Genomic DNA, 17,518 nt, shown 5'->3' on the forward strand with positions numbered 1-17,518 from the left:
TATAGATTGACGGTATACCTTGAAATGAATCAGAGCACTCAGTATATGATTTTATATAAAACATTTTATTTGCTTTTCATACAGCATATATACAAAATATGAACAGTTCCAAGTAGTTTTTCCTTCTAACAGTATTCCATCTCATCAAGGATTTATAGCCTAGCGATCATCAATCTTCTAAATACATTCAAAAAACAATATAACAGTTGTGTTATGTAGAATAAGATCAAAAGTAGTCTCATCTGTATAAATAGCTGTGTGTCTAGTAGCTGTGTAAAACATGTAGTAATCTTCTTAAAGAAATAGCATAAAAAATAGCTTCTAAAAAAACTTCTTGCTAACATCTTAACAAAACTTAATGCTGAAAAAATAATAACGTAAATCACCAGAATATGTTAAGCATATTACCCCTTCTCTGTCATCTCTTCAGCATCTAGAACCACTTGTGGGAAGGTAGCTTCTGCCTCATGTGTCTTCTCAGCAGATTGTTGGGCTTCTGCAAACTATGAGCTTTCAGCTTCTACTTTTATAGGGGCTGGAGGCAATATGGCTGCCTAATCTGGACTTTCCCTGAATCCCAGGTTCTGATTGGCTAAAGCTTCCGTGCTATCTATGTTTTGAATACCTAAATCACAATACTATTGTTTATAAATTCTTAATTACCTTATCTTGTGGGAATTTACGTAGGTTTGCAATGTTTACACATTCTAATCAGGTCATTTCTGACACAGTTAATTAAAAATGGACGTCAACAGCCATCTTATCTGCTGGTTGACTTTTTTGACCCAGACATGGACTTCCAAAAACATTAAACAATGTCATTTATGATGCATTTTTGATAATCTCCCGCTCTGCTAATTCGTTTTTGGAATGTCTCTGTACTTTCCCAGGTCAGATTGACCCTATAACACTGTACACAGATCTGTAAGAGCCTTCAGCAATTTAAGGCTTATTAAAACATACAGGGCTTCTAATATACTTATTTAAATATAAAGCTTATTATATAATTCTTCTTAAAACAATTAATCATATAAGAAATAATTGCATATTAAATCTTAATAATATAAAATTATTGTCTATATAAATATAATAACTTCAACCGGCAGAGGTCAGCCTTTCATTACAAATAACAAACAGTATTAATAATGTTGATTTTATAAGACTATGAAACCGCCAGGTGGCATAATTGAATCATCTTTAACTAATTGGGAAAACACCTTCTTTGTTTAATATTTATAAAATTTGTTCCCAAAACATCATGTGTTATCAGCTTTCAGTGTTCAGCTAACTGAGACAGCCTTGTACCCAGAACACGTCAACAATTCTTCCAGAACCAAAACAATCCTACGAGAATGTTTTACTGTCTCATCATCACTAGCTTTTAAATATATTTCACAGTATTAAAGTATATTATATAGGGTTTAACAATAACTATCTCTTTCTTTGGAAGGACTGTATTGATTATTAATATTTATATATACATACACATATGACAGTTTTTCCTGCATAAATAAAACCGCTAGAATTCTGACAATGTCATGGGAAATGTATATATACTGTAGCTTTGTCCATCTAGGCTTTGTTTATCACTGGCCAAATCATATAATCTCTCTGTTCTCAGTGAGATCTTGATGATTGATCCTATATATTAACATATACCCTAAAATATTTGCTTCCTTGTTCCTTGAATAATCGAGTGGCTTCTAAATCAGGTCACTGAACATTTTATCAAATATTTTGAAGTTGCACCAGTAACCACACTGAGCAATTGTGCAAAACATATAAAATCTGAGGAATAAGTACCATCTTTACCAGATTTCCTCTGGCCACAATCAACAGAGGGAGTTTTAACCAAGCCTTCATTTTAGATCTATCTACAAGAGGAACAATATTTAACTGTTCAAATTGAGCTGGATCCCTTGAAATTTGTATTCCCAAGTATTTAACTGGTTGCCGACCTCGTCATGCCGATGGGCATGCCTAACGTCCTGGGGCAGGGATTTGCAAATTTTTCCTTAAATTTTCCCTCAATATTTCCATAATGGAAAACATATATATGCGGGGAATTATGGACAAGTTCTGCCAAAGGCTCGTACCGCAATAGCAAATATATAGGAACCAGACGCCAGCAGCCATTCTACGTCCTGGATCCCTCTGGTGAAATCGCCGTCTGTCATCATGACGGCAGATGGCAATCTAACTACAGGATTACAGCGCCCCCCGGAGGACAGTGGGAGAACTGCAGCGCTGGATCCCAGGGAGGTGAGTAAGTGCAGGGCTGCTGTAGGCTCTCTAGCAGCATGATTTTTTTTCCTGTTATTAGCGTCTGAAAGGATGCAAAAAAATTGCACTGCTTTTAGACACTAAAATCTGGATATAATCATACCACCAGGGAGGTTAATAAAACAAAAAAATAAATAAAATAATTATTGAGTCATTTCTCTATGTTCTTAAAGAAAACCAGAGACGAAGCACCCTCATGTATTTTATCCTAAATATCAGTGGGAACATGACAGTAAACACCTACCCTGCGTTCAGTTTCATTCTTCTCTGTTCAATTAGTCTGTTATCAACTGTGATAAGAATCCCGACTGAGCTTTCAGTCTAAAGGTAGCCATACACTGGTTGATTTGTCATCAGATTCTACCAACAAATAGATCCCTCTCTGATCGAATCTGATCAGAGAGGGATCGTATGGCTGCCTTTACTGCAAACAGATTGTGAATCGATTTCAGCCTGAAACCGATTCACCATCTGCTGAGCTGCCGCCTGTCCATCCCTCCCCCCCCCCCATACATTACCAGAAGCCTGGTCCCGGGCATCTTCTCTGCATCGGCTCCCGGCTGGCATCTTCTCCCATCACCTTCCGCATCACGACATCCGGCATCCGCGTATAACTTTCTGTCACTCCGGTGACAGTGGAAGTTCAAATAGAGCGCCCTCTATTTGTACTTCCGTTGTCACTGCAGTGATACAGGAAGTTATACACGGATGCTGCCGGATGCCTGCCGTGATGCGGAGAAGATGCCAGCCAGGAGGTGAAGCGGAGAAGATGCCGGGAGCCAGCTTCAGGTAATGTATACCTGCGTCGATCGTATGCCGCTAGCAACGCACTCCCTACCCGCGGGAGCGATCAACGGTAATTTCCCGCACGGAGCAATCGACGGGATCGATCTATTTCGGGACGAAATAGATCGAAATTTAGCGTGAACGATGTGACAGCAGATTCGATCCCAGTGATCCAATCTGCTGTCAATCGGCGGGTAATCGGCTAGTGTATGGCCAGCTTAAGTTTGACCTGGATTCAGATTAGCTGAGTCCATCAGCTGTGAAGTCATTTCAAGCCCTCCCCCTCCTGTCTCAGCCTTCCTGCTTTGTATACACAGCATCACGGAGGGCTGTGATGAGAAGGGAGTGTGTATATATATATATATATATATATATATATATATATATATACATATATATATATATATATATATTTTACAGAGTCATACAGTGCTTACAGTGCTTATGATGGTTGTTTAGTAGGTGGTGGTTAGGAGAGTTAGGAGATTGAGCATCGCCAAAGGTTACCTGAGGTATCAATTTCCTCCGCGCCCTCCGCCGCTGCTGACGCTCCTTCCAGCCCAGGTCAGGGGAAATCCAGGTCGGGCTTGTCCGCAGCAGGGAGAATGACGTCATCGGCGCTCCTCAGCGTGGCCGCGCATGCGCATAAGGTCTCCCAACACTGCGCATGCGTCATCTAAACTAGGCTTGTGCGCTGAGCAGCACAGAAGCACAGCAAGCCTAGAGAATATCAAATAGAGCTGCTCATGACCCGGAAGAAGAAGGGTATGAGCCGGCGGCCATCTTTAATTTATCCCGGGGGGGAAATGTAAAAATAAATGTACTAAGGCACACCAGAGTGGCGAAAATAGTGGTATGATAATTTCCTCATGAAAAGCTATTGATTTATATGTATTTTGTGTGTATAACGTTCATCTCTGGTTCCCTTTAAGTATCAAACATGTTGAACTTTGGCTTTGCAGCACTATCATAAAATATTTTATTTGCCACTTTGTAAGATTCTCTCAGAAGCAGGACAGTAAGCAATGCAGACATTTTGTTGAAAATGCTAGACTCATAGGTACATTAACTACTAATATAGGGCTTGATTCACTAAACCGTGATAACTCAAATATCCCACCTTATCAAAGATATCACACCTTAGCAAAGATATCACACCTTATCAAAGTTAGCACGCCTTATCAGAGTAGCACAAAGTGTGCTCAGGACAGGACGAGTGCCATTGCCAATTAGCAGGCATAAATTCGTAGCGCTCCCTATGCTACTCTGATAAGGCATGTTAACTTTGATAAGGTGTGATATATTTGATAAGGTGTGATATTTGAGTTATCACGGTTTAGTGAATCAAGTCCTTAGTGTAATGGTCATGTTCTGATAGAATCACAGGTACACTACTAATATAGTGTGATAGTCATGTTCCTCATAGAATCACAGGTACACTACTAATACAGTGTGATGGTCATGTTCTGCTGAAAAACACATAATGCAATGTTCTATATACTGTACTTAAATAACCTTGTCTGTGTGTCAGTGGCTTAGGGGGCTATCATCTTGCTTGTTGCTTATCTGACCATGATATTACCTGCATCTGACATTCTTTTTTTGACTCTAAAGCTGGCCATACACTAGGCCGATTCCCTGCCGATCGACAGCAGATTCGATCACTGGGATCGAATCTGCTGTCACATCGTTCACGCTGCACGCTAAATTTCGATCTATTTCATCTCGATCGCTCCGTGCGGGAAATTACCGTCGATCGCCCGCGGGTAGGGAGCGCGGCGCTAGCGGCGTTCGAGTGCCCGACGACTGACGCAATATAACTGCAATACATTACCTGCTCCGCCGGCGCGACTCCCCAGGTCTCCGCTGTCTTCTCCGCTCTGGTCTAGTCTCCGGGTCCGGCATGCTTCACGTCTTCCTGTCCCGGAAGGAAGTTTAAACAGTAGAGGGCGCTCTACCGTTTAAACTTCCCCCAGACAGGGGGAAGTGAAGCATGCCGAGCCCGGAGACCAGACCAGAGCAGAGAAGACAGCAGAGACCTGGGGAGTCGTGCCGGCGGAGCAGGTAATGTATGCGGGGGGAGATCGGCCTGTGCCCATAAAACACGCCTCTTTCACCCTTCTGGCCCACCCTTGTATCCTATTTACCTCCTTCTCTGCCTCTCAGATCTTGCACATGTGCGCTTGCGACGCTTCTCTACAATCCCCAGCAGCGAGATCTGAGAGACAGCAACAGGATAGGGCGTATCACCCAACATCAATAACACCCGGCGTATAAGACGACCCCTGACTTTTCAGACGATTTTCAAGGGTTAAAAAGTAGTCTTATACGCCAGAATATACAGTACAGGTATTTTTTATTCAGAACATATGCATACCTTTAATCCTATATGAGGATACCTATCAAAGACAGGACATTAAACTTCCCTACATCCAGTGGCGTAGCTAAGAAGCCGTGGGCCCCAGTGCAAGTTTAGCATTGGAGCTCCCCAAGAATGGCATAGATAACAATTGATACAACACACCAAAACCAATCAGGGCCAACCACAGTGTCAGAGATGCAAGAAGGGGATGGGAAACTGTGTGTTAATGATTACTACTATTCAAATCAACTATAGAAGTGAATATTATCTGCACAGGACAAATAAAGAGCTAATACAGTGTTTGAGTGGTGGGCCCCTCGGAGCCCCTTTAGCCCAAGGGCCCCAATGTGGTCGCTACCTCTGCACCCCCTATTGCTACTCCACTGCCTACATTATAACTGGCTTTGTTTTTCCCACTGCACAGAGCCTCCGGACAGATCATGTGCATCCCCAAAAATGTCCTAAAACAAAAGTTTCGCCCTTGATGTTATTGCACAATTTTGTTGAAAAGAAAGAATGAGACTATTCAGGAAATCATTATTGAAACAAAGCAAGCACTTGCAGTACACAATGATAAATTATTGGACTTCACATCTGATTGCGCTGTCTTATTTTCATTTTAAAAATACCTATCGCAGACACTGTGGCTCTGTTTACCAGTACAGTCACATTGTAGATCACTTGTAGTGAGATGTCATGTTTTGTACTCCAACCACAGATTATATCTATAAAGACTACGTGGATCCTAAAGTACACCCTGGCACACACAATGGAATGTTCACTCTCTATTGGCAATTTGGTCAAAGTGATTGCATTGTCCATTGGTCTGGACTGAATTCTTGAGCCAATTGATCAGAAAAGACTAAAGGTAGCTATACATGTATCGATGATGGGCAGATTTGACCAAGAGACAAATCTCTCTCTAATTGAATCTGATTAGAGAGAGATCTGTTGGCTGCCCATACACCGCAGGCCGATTCCCAATCAATTAATTGATCAGGTATCAGCCTTGTGGTGCTGCAACCGACCACCTCGCTGACCTGGCGCTGTCCGCCCTAATGTTTAATGCCCCCCCTCGAACAAGTTGCCCCTACATATTGCAGCATGTCAGATCGATCAATGCAACCAATTTCGGCCAGATGTTAGTTGGGCATGCACTTGGCGGCACCAATTCATCCGACTTCGATTATAATAATCAAATCGGTTGGTCGATCGCCCGCCAAGTCATCTGATGTATGACCACCTTAAAGCTATGTACACATGTTCAACAAAGTGCACAAACAACACTAATAACATTACTGACACTACAACAACTATTTGGAGGCTGTCATATGTACCAGTTACCTGCCTGTCAGACCTGCTGGTCTATTTGACTGCAGTAGTGTCTGAATCACACCAGAACCAAGCATCAGCTAATCTTGTCAGATCTGACAATGACAGAAACATTGAACTTCTGCATGCTTGTTCAGGGTCCATGGCATAAAAATATGAGAAGCAGAGGATCAGCAAGACTGCAAGGAAACTGGTATTGCTTAAAAGGAAATAAATATGGCAGCCTCCATATCCCTCTAGCTTCAGGTTTCCTTTAACCGCTTCACAACTGAGGGGTTTTACCCCTTCAGCATCTGAGCAATTTTCACCTTTCAGCGCTCCTTACATTCATTCGCCTATAACTTTATTATTATTTATCGCAATGAAATGAACTATATCTTGTTTTTTCACACCAATTAGGCTTTCTTTAGGTGGGACATTATGCCAAGAATTATTTTATTCTAAATGTGTTTTAAAGGGAAAATAGGAAAACATTTGGAAAAAAAAATATTATTTTTCAGTTTTCAGCCATTATAGTTTTTAAATAATGCATGCTACTGTAATTAAAATCCATGTAACTTATTTGCCCATTTGTCCCGGTTATTACACCATTTAAATTATGTCCCTATCACAATGTTTGGCACCGATATTTTATTTGCAAATAAAGGTGCATTTTTTTCAGTTTTGCGTCCATCCCTAATTACAAGCCCAAAATTTATAAAGTAACAGTGTAATACCCTCTTGATATAAATATTTAAAGATTTCAGTCCCTAAGGTAACTATTTATGTTTTTTTTTATTGTAATTTTTTTATTTATTTTTCTATTACAAAAAAAAATTGGTAACAATTGGGGAGTGTGGGAGTTAATCAGTTAATTTATATTGTAAAAGAATGTATTTGTATATGAAAAATGATTTTGGGTGTAGTTTTACTTTTTGGCCACAAGATGGCCACAGTAATTTTTTGTAAATGTGTCCTGCAAGCGTAGGAAGTACGCTTGCAGGAAGTTCAGGGAGGCTGGGAAACTGTTTTTTTTTTTCACAATGATCGCGCTGCTTCTCATAGAAGCAGCCGATCATTGCTGGGGGGCAGAGATCAACGAACGGGAATGTTTTTTCCCGTTCATTGATCTCTGGGCGAGCGGGCGGCGGCATGCACGAGCCCAGGAGAGCGCGCACGTGCGAGCAGGAGCGCGGACAGCGGCGGTAGCGGCGGGCGGTGCATATATCTACGCTCCAGGCGGGGATCTTAAGTCCAAAGGAGCGTAGATATACTGTACCCGGGCGGCGAAGTGGGTAATTTCTCTGAGTCCATGCATTCTTTCTTTTCTTCTTCTATAAAATCCCTTATCTAAATATTTGTAATAGTTTCAAAATTTCCCAGAAGGATTATCTACTTTTCCCTTACACAGTCCCTTAGTACCGGTTGCAGCTATTTGTCCTCATGGTGTATTGTATGTAGCTATATTTTTTTCAAAGACTTATTATCACTCCTCAATCGAAGAGTATGGCTTATTTTGACCATACAACACAGGAAGATTTTGCTTTAAAGAGAATCTGTAACCTACAAACCTCATATAAATAAACATACCAGCCTGTAGGTTTTCATCTCCTGTCCCCCTGTCACATTTTCGCTGCTCCCCACCAGGATCCTGCCCCCCCCCCCCCCCCCCCAAAAAAAAACAGTTTTATAAACTGTTTTGTAAACAGAAAATATGGCTGCCAAACAGGAAGTTCATCATAATATTGCATGTTCCTGTAAACTGCAATACAGTTTCCATGAAAGGTTATATTATTGAACAATAAATTCAGCCTTCAGAGTTTATTTCATAGTTTAGAAGAAGTTTTACCTTGTAAAGAATGCTGCAATCTTCAGTAGTGATTACTGATAGCAGGTCCGTGTCTGCTTTCTGCAATAGTCTACAGGGAGTGCAGAATTATTAGGCAAGTTGTATTTTTGAGGAATAATTTTATTATTGAACAACAACCATGTTCTCAATGAACCCAAAAAACTCATTAATATCAAAGCTGAATGTTTTTGAAAGTAGTTTTTAGTTTGTTTTTAGTTTTAGCTATTTTAGGGGGATATCTGTGTGTGCAGGTGACTATTACTGTGCATAAATATTAGGCAACTTAACAAAAAACAAATATATACCCATTTCAATTATTTATTTTTACCAGTGAAACCAATATAACATCTCAACATGCACAAATATACATTTCTGAAATTCAAAAACAAAACAAAAACAAATCAGTGACCAATATAGCCACCGTTCTTTGCAAGGACACTCAAAAGCCTGCCATCCATGGATTCTGTCAGTGTTTTGATCTGTTCACCATCAACATTGCAGCAGCAATCACAGCCTCCCAGACACTGTTCAGAGAGGTGTACTGTTTTCCCTCCTTGTAAATCTCACATTTTATGATGGACCACAGGTTCTCAATGGGGTTCATATCAGGTGAACAAGGAGGCCATGTCATTAGTTTTTCTTCTTTTATACCCTTTATTGCCAGCCACGCTGTGGAGTACTTGGACGCGTGTGATGGAGCATTGTCCTGCATGAAAATCATGTTTTTCTTGAAGGATGCGGACTTCTTCCTGTACCACTGCTTGAAGAAGGTGTCTTCCAGAAACTGGCAGTAGGACTGGGAGTTGAGCTTGACTCCATCCTCAACCCGAAAAGGCCCCACAAGCTCATCTTTGATGATACCAGCCCAAACCAGTACTGCACCTCCACCTTGCTGGCATCTGAGTCGGACTGGAGCTCTCTGCCCTTTACCAATCCAGCCACGGGCCCATCCATCTGGCCCATTAGGACTCACTCTCATTTCATCAGTCCATAAAACCTTAGAAAAATCAGTCTTGAGATATTTCTTGGCCCAGTCTTGACGTTTCAGCTTGTGTGCCTTGTTCAGTGGTGGTCGTCTTTCAGCCTTTCTTACCTTGGCCATGTCTCTGAGTATTGCACACCTTGTGCTTTTGGGCACTCCAGTGATGTTGCAGCTCTGAAATATGGCCAAACTGGTGGCAAGTGGCATCTTGGCAGCTGAACGCTTGACCTTTCTCACTTCATGGGCAGTTATTTTGCGCCTTGGTTTTTCCACACGCTTCTTGTGACCCTGTTGACTATTTTGTTCGATGATCACGCTTCAGAAGCTTTGCAATTTTAAGAGTGCTGCTGCATCCCTCTGCAAGATATCTATCTCACTATTTTTGACTTTTCTGAGCCGGTCAAGTCCTTCTTTTGACCCATTTTGCCAAAGGAAAAGAAGTTGCCTAATAATTATGCACACCTGATATAGGGTGTTGATGTCATTAGACCACACCCCTTCTCATTACAGAGATGCACATCACCTAATATGCTTAATTGGTAGTAGGCTTTCGAGCCTATACAGCGTGGAGTAAGACAACATGCATAAAGAGGATGATGTGGTCAAAATACTCATTTGCCTAATAATTCTGCACTCCCTGTATGAGCTATGCTTCTCACAATTATCAGCTTTTATTAGTAGATGATACTGAGTTACTGAGAGCAGGGAATGTGTGAGCTCTGCTTTTCACAGTATTCAGTGTGTGAAAGACTCAAAGAGACTCAGAGCAGGGCTATCAGTGTAACCTCCTCCTGTCTGTAAACAGTTACAGCCACTTCCTCTTTGGGCCAACAAGCCTGACAAAGGAGAGTAAATTTGATGTATTACAGCAATGGAGTGACTAAAAAAGGCTGCATTAAGCCCAGTGGCATAGCTAAGGAGCTGTAGGCCCTGATGCAAGTTTTACATTGAAGCCTCCCAAGCACTCTATACATAACAAATGATACGGCGCACCAAAACCTGCCAATGGCAACCACAGTGTCAGAGGTGCAAGAAGGGGATGGGGAGCAGTTTGTTAATGATTACCACTATTCAAAGCATCTATAGAAGTGATTATTATGACACAGGACCAATAGAGAGCTAATTCTGCAGTTGAGGGATTGCCCCCTTATGGGCCCCTCTGGCCCAAGGGCCCTGATGCGGTCACAACCTCTGCACCCCCTATTGCTATGCCCCTAATTAAGCCAGAGCACTTTAGAATAGATATAGGAACTTGTAGGCAGGGCCAATTCAAGTAACAATTGGGCCCTAGGGCAAAATTAAACTGGGGGCCCCCCAAAAGACACCCCCTGACCAAAAATCATCATTAGAAGCCCTTTGTTGCAGCCACATTTCCCTCCTGGGCCCCTGAGCTGGCTGCTGACCCTCCCCCAATCACCTCCCAACTTAACAGACTCTGCAGAGTCCCTGGGGAGCAACAGTTAAGATGGAGAGGGACACCTTGGGGGCCCCTACAGGCTCTGGGGCCCTGGGGCAATTGCCTATTTTTTCCTATGGTAGCTCCGGCCCTGCTTGTAGGATAGTAGAAAAAAGGCTGAACATTTTGTTACAGGGTCTCTTTAAGGGGAGGTAATACTGATAAGCTACAATATTATTTTGTTATGTGTCAATTCTGTAAAGGCTCACTTTTGTCTTTATATTTAATGCTCTCTATTTTCATATCTTGTGTACAGTATAGGATTGCTCATAATTTAATTACTGCAAGGGTTGATGTTGTAGCTGTTTTATTTTTGTTGAATACAAATTTATTTATTGAAAATGAATTCAAGCTTACTTTTTTATTGCTTTATAGGAAGTGATTCTTATAGAAAATGAACATAAAAAGTTCAAATATTTTCCATAGAACTTTTATGATTTGGAAAGCAATCTGATGATATAGTATTACCTACATCATAGTTTGATTTTACATACCCCATTTTAACTGAGAAATCTTAGAGCACAGTTCTGCTGGATGAGTTTCTTGTCCTCTGTGTAGACAGTTCCCTCTATTACAATTTTTTTTTTAAACAGGGATCATTTTAATAGCTGGAAGAGATACAGCAAAATGAACTAAAGGGAGTGCAAAAATGACAGCTCACCTGCAGAGAGGCATCTAAAGTAGTATTGAAAAGACAGCAGCTGGCAGAGCAGCAAGTCTGGGCACCCTGAGAGAAGAATAAAGAACAAAAAGAAAATCTACGGGACAGAGAACAGAAGCCTTGCGCCAAGGCCACGTCCCCTTTGTGTGACTTTTACCACCCATTCAACCCTGAAGAGACAAAGTTCACTGGCCAGCCATTAACACTTTCAGTCATGTGAACAAAACAGTTGGTTTGCTGATCTCAAGTCCTCAACAGCCTCTTTCCACCCAGTCCTGCCAACTCATTCATTTCATTTCTGACACATTTAATTTACACAGGTTGTATTGTTTTTACCAGTCAAGAATGGTACTGGCTGAATCCCAGAACCAGTTAACTTCAACATCTGTAAATAAAATAAAGTATAAGGTATCGAAGTGAGGACACTGTAGTGATTATTATTTAAAGTTTTTTAGCCACTATTAAAACTTCACTTCTCTCAAAGCATTATGGCCCATATGCAATTCACTTTTTCTCCTTAGTTTTCTCCTAGGTGATAATTTCAAAATTGTCTATAAAATGACTTTTAAACCACAACCAAGCAAGAAAATACTGAAAACAATTTTTATAGTACTTTCTCACCTACTTTTTGGCACTTTTTCAGTTGCAAAGTGTTTAAATAGAAAATGAAAAATGATCTCCTAGGAGAAAACTCAGGAGAAAAAGTGAATTGCATATGGGCTTACATGTTTATTATAGTAGTAAAAATGGAAGCAGGAAATTTGGGCGCATATGAGAAGTGGACAAATTGGGCGCCATAATTCACTCTAATATTTAATATCGGGGGTGACACCATTTTCAGCTTGCGGGAGGGTGACAATCGGCACCACAGCAGCTTCAGTAGTGGGCGTAGAAACCCCCCAGCCGCCGCTGCTTTACCTCCTCCGGCACCTCTGCTAGCTCTGACCCCCTCCTGCAGAAAGATCCCCCAGTGCTGCATTGCCCTGCAAGGTTCATACCTTACTTCTGCGGCAACCTGCAAAGAAGAGGCAGTGCGTGTTGCTTAGTAATGCTAGCCACATAAAAGAAGCAGACTGATGTCACTTCCTGTATGTGGCTGGCTGTACTGGGCAACACTCGTTGCCTCTTCATTGAGGCCCAGATTTACCTCACAGGAGCCTATAGGCACAGATGTCCTGGCTCCCTAGACTTCCCCTTCCATGAACCTACAAACCCCCACCAAACAGCACCGCAAGTGTGCTGGCTGGCTCAGCCTGTCACTTCTCACTCACTTCCCTTGCCATCATAGGTAACTACAGTTGCTTCTTAGTATTAGATAGCCAGAGTTACCCTCAATATTACGTAGCTAGAGGTGGCGCCCTACTGAAGGGAGATTTCGTCAGTGGAATGCTGAGAGCAGGGTGAGCAACCTCTTATTTACACTCTGCTCAGGACTCTGCATAGGTAGGGAGGCACTCTGGGAGGGAAGTGAGCTGCCTTTCCATCATCAGGCGCCTGTAGGTACAGTGCCTTATGGTAAATCCGGCCCTGTCGTCATTGCAGGTAACCCGTAATGATCTGCTGTGTGAAAAACTGCCGGGCAATCCAGCATAGTGGGATCTCGACTTTCTAGAGGAGGGGACTGGGTGCAGAGCGCCGGTAAAGTGGCGGCAGGGGGGACTAGCTATATACAGGGGGGATCTGACTGTATACGCTGGCTATATACAGGGGGGATCTGACTATATACACTGGCTATATACAGGGTAATCTGACTATGTACACTGGCTATATACGGAGGGGACTGGCTATATACAGGGGGATTTGACAATATACACTGTCTATGTATAGGGGATCTGAGCAGGGCCGGTTCTAGACATTTTGCTGCCTGAGGCAAACTTGTGAGGATGCGTCTCCCCCCACCCCATTTTGAAATGATCGAACAGCACCCAACAATTTACTCTGCTTCATTTAATGTTCTCACATGACATGCTGCAGCTCAACACAATAGCACACTGGCTGGCTGTGAGTCTGTGACAAACTGCTCACTCTCAGCCAGCCGGCCATCCTGCCACCTCCTCCCTTCTTCTGTGCAAGTTAAATGAAACACCGCTGTTTTTCTGCCTCCCCGCTCCTCACTCACAGGGCCCGTTCAGACAGCACGCGTTTCCAGTCGCTTTTTGGAAACAGGAGGCAGACACGCACGACATCAGACAGTGCACAGAGTGCACTGTCTGATGTTCACACTGCATGCGTTCCAGACCAGTGCGGTCCGGGAACGCATGCTGAACGCAGATTTTGCAAAAACGCGCGGCTGTCCCATTCACTTTTCAGTGATGGGATCAGCCACGCAACGCATACAAACTCTGATGGCGTGCGTTCGCATGCGTTGCGTTCCGCATGCGTGGCCGTCCGTGTTTTCTAATGTGAACCGGCCCTCAGACTCCTCACTCAGCACAAGCTGCTTTTCCCCAATGATGACCTCTTAACCTCGCTCGCTCTTCTCCTACTCTGACTGCATGCTGTTAGTGTAAACACACAGTACAAACATGCTGCCCCTGAAATCTCTGCGCCTAATGCAAATGTTTCACCTCGCTTCATTAGAGAACCGGCCCTGGATCTAAAGGTGTTATTTAATACCCAGCACCAGGTGTCAAATGCCCTAGGTACACCACCAATTGGGCACAAAACCGGAGGATTTGGACTCCCGTTAAATAGTGGGAAATTTTTCGTTTTGAGAATTAGTGGTTTGTAAAATATCGTTTTCAAATTTGTTTTTGACAATTATCATTTTTTTTGTAAATTATTGTTTTAACTGTTTTAACATTTTCAGAGATATCATTTTGCAAATTATCATTTTGAAATGTATTATCTTACAAATGTATCCTTTTTGTATTGACGCTATTTGCAGCGGAGAAAGTGTTAGGTGTGAAGAAGTGGATTTCAGGGTTATTCGTCAGGAAGGGGGGTTTAGGTTTAGGCTCCACCAGGGGGGTCTTATGGTTAGTCACCACCAGTGGAGTATAAGTGTTAGTCACCACCAGGTGGGGTCTTAGGGTTAGGCACCACCAGGGGGGGGTCTAAAAGTTAGGCACCACCAGGGGGATCTTAGGGCTAGGCACCACCGGAAGGGGTCTTAGGGTTAGGCATCGGTAGAGGGAGGGTTTTGTGTAAGAGTAGGCTTAGGTTTAGTAGTAGTAAAATATCGGTAATATTTACCCGTGTTTTACTGTGCTTATTATGGCTGTAAATATATTTTCTTTATCATTTTTTTAAACTATATTTTGTGATTTTGGTTTCACCTGGCACACCCGGCTATTTTATTACTGTCATTTTACTGTATTTATTATTCTATTTTAGATAATGATAAACGAAGAAACGATAAAAATAACCTACATATTTGGCTTTGCAATACTTAAAGTGTACCAGAGAGGGTACACTATCGCTAATTTATACTTACCTGGGGCCTCCTCCAGCCCCATAAGCACTGGGGCTTCCCTTGCCGTCCTCTTCAGCCCCTCCGTTCTGGCGCAATGACTCTTGGGATATTGGTCAGTCGCCACCAGTAGAGGCCTTCTGCTCATGTGCAACTTGGCCTGCGTGCACCCCTGCGCAGGCACAGAATGCTTAAGGGGATGGAAGCACGACGAGGAGTGCACACGCGGCAGAGCTGCGCATGCCCGGGCTTACTGGGAATCATAGCAGCATAACAGATGGGCCGAGGTGGACAGTGAGGGAGGCCTCAGTACTTATGGGGCTGGAGGAGGCCCAAGGTAAGTATAAATCAGCGCTAGTGAACCATCTCTGGTTCACTTTAAAGTTAAAATTGACTTTAGTAACAATTGCTAATTTGAACCTACTGTATATTTACTTGTAAAATATGATTTGCCTTATCATTACTGAAAAACAATGATTTCGGCTTTATCCTTTTTTCACAGCACCTCTAGTTTATGCATGCAGGAAAAATATTGCGTAGGCAAACTGTAAAAAGAGATCACTAAGCTCTGTGCATTTGTAGTGGTGTTCTATGTCCTTATTACAGTCCACAACTTCTTGTTTGCAATACTAAAATGCAGGGCTGTGGAGTCGGTCCAAAAATCCACCGACTCCGACTCCGACTCCGACTCCTCAGTTTAGGATTCCACCGACTCCGACTCCGACTCCACGACTCCGACTCCTCTAATTTGCATATTACAATTTTGTTGATTAAAAGTATGTAACATGAAATTCGTCTCTTAACTGCCAACGCTTAGGAATTGTACAAGACAACTGAAGTGAGAAGGATATGTAGACTACTATATTTATTCCCTTTAGACTAAAACTAGTACTTGGTAAGAGTACTTGTAAAAGGTACAAACCGGAACAAAGAACATCTATCAGGCCCTAGGCAATGTAAGTGTGGGTACATGTAAGAATGATGTGCAGGTACTCTGCAGGGGAATGAGGAGATTGTAAACAAGACAACACCTCTGTGTTCAATGTGCACAGCATTCTCAGTGGATTCCCTGCAGCTCTGTGGGGAGTGCATATGTAGAGTATAGTACTACTGTGTAACAAAGTAAACCTGAGACAGATGAAATTAAAGTTTTATATATACCTGGGGCTTCCTCCAGCCGCCTTCAGGATAATCAGTCCCTCGTTGTACTCCTCCACCACCTGGATCTTCTGCTATGAGTCCAGGTACTTGAGCCAGTCAGGCGTAGTGCGCATGTACACACTCCGCCGCCAGGAGCATGCTACACCTGTACAGCACTATTGCGCAGGTGCAGAATGTTCCTGGCTGTGGGAGCGGCATGCGGCTGGACTGCGCTGACTGGCTGAATTACCAGGACTCATAGCAGAAGATTCGGGTGGTGGAGGACAGCGAGGGACTGATTAGCCTGAAGGGGGCTGGAGGAAGCCCCAGGTATGTATAAAACTTTACTTTTCATCCGTCTCAGTTACCCTTTAATTTGTAGTCACCAAACCAAATTTTAATAACATATCAAATTATTTGATTTCATCAGCAAAGGGAGTGCGTACATTTGCATAAATCAGCATCAATGCGGAATTATTTCCATCTCGTTGACCATCTCTATTAGTGACATGGCTACACATCAGGCTTTATTCTTACAGCATAGATGTTATTTAGTATATATAAGAGATTCCTGTGTGCACATCATATATACAGTCACAATCAGATATGTATATCTGACCTTAAAAATACGGGGACTGCTTTATTGAAGCAGCACAAGTAACTAATTTTGATTGGTTCATTTCATTTTTGTAGACAAAGCACAGCTTTTACTGTATATATACTGTATATATACATTATTTTTAATGACTATTATCTGAGAAATAGAACATTTTATCATATTTTCTATTTTAATTACAGTTACAAATTCATTAGGAGTCGGAGTCGGAGCATTTTTTCCCGACTCCGACTCCGACTCCAGGCACCCAAAATTGCCCGACTCCACGACTCCGACTCCACGACTCCGACTCCACAGCCCAATGTTGTGTCATTCTATGTCCAGCTTGTGTATTTAGTCAAGGCAATTGCAGTCCCAGCGAGAATATATTATGTACAGGAGGAGAAAAAAGGAACTGTAGTGAAAGTAGCATATTGAATACTGCTTATTGAAAAATCTTTCCTCATCCTGATTTATATTCTGAAATATACAGGTGGTGACATCTTAAATAGTAAAAAAAAAGTTTATTGATCAACTTGATGTAGCCAATCTCACAATGCAGAAATACGGATACATTCAAGCTCAATAGAAATGTATACAAGAGTCACAACACAAAAATCTGAAGCAAACATTGGAAGAACAGTGCAGGAATATAATGAAGGGCATGGCATTTAATTCCTG

This window comes from Hyperolius riggenbachi, chromosome 10 (genome assembly GCF_040937935.1).
Source record: "Hyperolius riggenbachi isolate aHypRig1 chromosome 10, aHypRig1.pri, whole genome shotgun sequence".
Taxonomy (NCBI): domain Eukaryota; kingdom Metazoa; phylum Chordata; class Amphibia; order Anura; family Hyperoliidae; genus Hyperolius; species Hyperolius riggenbachi.